This window comes from Apteryx rowi, unplaced genomic scaffold, assembly GCF_003343035.1.
Source record: "Apteryx rowi isolate R43461 unplaced genomic scaffold, aptRow1 scaffold_147, whole genome shotgun sequence".
NCBI classification, from domain to species: Eukaryota; Metazoa; Chordata; class Aves; order Apterygiformes; family Apterygidae; genus Apteryx; species Apteryx rowi.
Window position 1 is genome coordinate 716,115 of NW_020447719.1, and position 2,544 is coordinate 718,658.

Here is a 2,544-nt window from a genome sequence, read left to right on the forward strand (position 1 = left end):
TTCCAATAGAAAGCAGAAAGCCAATTTGTTTCTGAAACAAGTTTTTACAAGAATTGCATTCTAACACAGTTGAAATCTGTGCAAACAACAGGAAAAACTGGATTAGTATGGTCACAAAAACCTTTCTAAGTCTCACTGTAGTATCTCAAGAGACAACGAGAAAATTCTCCTTTTAAGGTAGGCTGCTTATTTTGAATACCTTCAAGTTTATGTATGTTTTGGATATTTGGAATTTTGTGTCTCTATTTTATTTACTTTCACAGCTCAGGCACTGCAGAGGCACTGCGGTCAGCTATAGTCTTAAAAATAGGAAGTATTTATCATAGAAAGCCTGAATTCTTATAATTATTATGGTAAAAAGTGTCCTCTTCTATACATTTGCCTATTTCATCATAGCAATTATCTATACACAATATAAATTATAAAATGTAATACATCACGATTGTAATAGTAATTAATTCCATCATTCTTTCCCATAAGATGAAGCAAGAAAAATACAGAGTTCTCCAAACATGTTGTTATATATAGGCTAAAGCGGGGAAATATTATACACACTGATTTATACAAATTGTTGATACTAATTCCATTTGAACACCTTGGAGTAAATGCTCCTCCAGACTACTTGTTCCAAGGAAAGGGAAACTAAGAAGTAAAAATGTACTTAAAATTTGATAAGCCAAACATATTCCTATCTTTTGGGCTTTTTCTTTTTAGTGTTCATAGCATTTTATTACCATATGAAAGTCAATGACTCCTATCTACAAAACATTTCAGGAAGTATGTCAAAATATTGGGAGCTTGACCCTAAAAACACTTCCCTGTTAAAATTGGTCTGATTATTCATATGAGTGAAGATATTCACATGTGTCAGCATTTGCTGTAGCAGACCCTTGACCTGTGGCTTTACGGGAAGACAACACAGTTGTCATGATTTCACAATATAAATAGACACTATTAAAAGACACAGAGGAAAAACATAGACTTACTGGGATGAAAACCAAGCATCATAAATGTTTATGGATGTCACAAATAAAAGGGCAGCTTCAAGTTCATGTGAGCTCTGCACATTTGTTGTTTGAAGTCCAAGTCCCATGGGCTGCAGTCCTCCTCAAGAAATGCTTGCCAACACATGTATGCGTATTTCAGTATCAGTTTGATCCTCCTTTTAAAAACGGAATTTTGTTGCACAATGAAGATGAAAAACAAATTAAACCAGAATTAATACTCCCCAAGGAATGAAAATCAGCTTTGGAAATTACGTACAAACTTTATTTATTGTTATATTGTAGCTTATAAAACTTTCAAACGCCAAACTAATATGTAATAAAGAAGTGGGTGGGTGACTACATCGTGAAGCCCCCAAATACAATAAACAAAACAGCCTGCAAATATGGAGCCTTTCTTTGTTCCAAAATAGTGTTCTTTGTGTTATTGTCCTCAGTGAGGCATGACGGCTTTGGGTGAAATTCTTGCTACATTGAATTCAATGGTAAAAATCCTATTGACTTTGAGCCAAAATTTCACCCTCTGTATTAAATTAAAAACAAAAAAGAGAGCAAGGGGGAGAAGACAATTACTGAATCAACCCGTAGCACAGAAAGGAGAGCCTGCTGTGGGCTGCACGCCTGCGGCGGTGCTGCCCCAGCCCCCCAGCTCCCTGCTGCGTGATGCAGGGCGACCTCGGTCCCTGCTGCCGCTGGCCCAGCACAGCACCTTGCACAACCGCGGCAGCCGCTCCACCCACCCCGCTGGCCTCTGCGCTCCAACCAGCAGCAACTTGTCCCTGCGAATGTGCTTTGCTAGCTTTGGACAAGTGAATAGGAAGGACTCCAATGAAAAGCTTCACTGAACCTGCAAATATTTGGGCAATCATAGTACAGAAGGTCCCCAGTCTGCCTGGCTGAAAGTCTCCCTCTGGCCCCCAGACTCCAGCTGTTTTGGGCCTGCCTATGGGAAGCACCATGTGGGTGACGCACTAATATTTTATAATGTTAGTGTACCTATTCCCCTTTTCTAGCTGAGAAGAAACCTCTCTGAAGAACCTTGTTCACATTCTTTTTCCGCCTGGAAAACATTAGAAAAGAAACACAAGGATAGCATCCATTGAGGAATAACACTGATGTATACACAAAAGGATGTTCAGGAAGCTCAGAAAAAGGGGAAATTTTTTGCTTACATAAAGCCAAGAGGTGAGTTCCATTCTCCTCCCAGGCATAAGTCTCCAAAATATTCTGGCATCTTGCATTGGGTCAAGCTGCTCTCATGTGACAAACCTACAAGGTAGTTCAGTAAGAAGGCCATGAAGAAAAAAGTCCACTGTTAAAGGGAAAGGTTGAAGAAGGAAAAAAAAAAAAAAAAGACGCTCTGCCAAACAGTACTCAAGCATCTGCCTGAGTGAGATTTCCTGTGTGGAGCCAGCGAGGGTTATCTTTTCTGGTGTTACAGACTATGTGAGTAGTTATTACTTGGAAGTGTTCCTCAGTCTTATGTTTCTTCTGATAATAGAAGACTAAAGAAATGACTGAAATGGAAGAAATTAGGAAT

The 2,544-nt window shown here is 39.2% G+C and overlaps 1 long non-coding RNA gene across 1 annotated transcript; it reads right to left on the reverse strand.

The window, feature by feature from the left end:
* Positions 1–991: 991 nt before the first annotated feature.
* Positions 992–2,198, reverse strand: LOC112962378. The gene is made up of 3 exons (XR_003252287.1): positions 2,177–2,198; positions 2,001–2,064; positions 992–1,162 (listed from the first exon to the last, which is right to left on the reverse strand). It is a non-coding gene; the product is annotated as an uncharacterized LOC112962378 (long non-coding RNA).
* Positions 2,199–2,544: the final 346 nt, after the last annotated feature.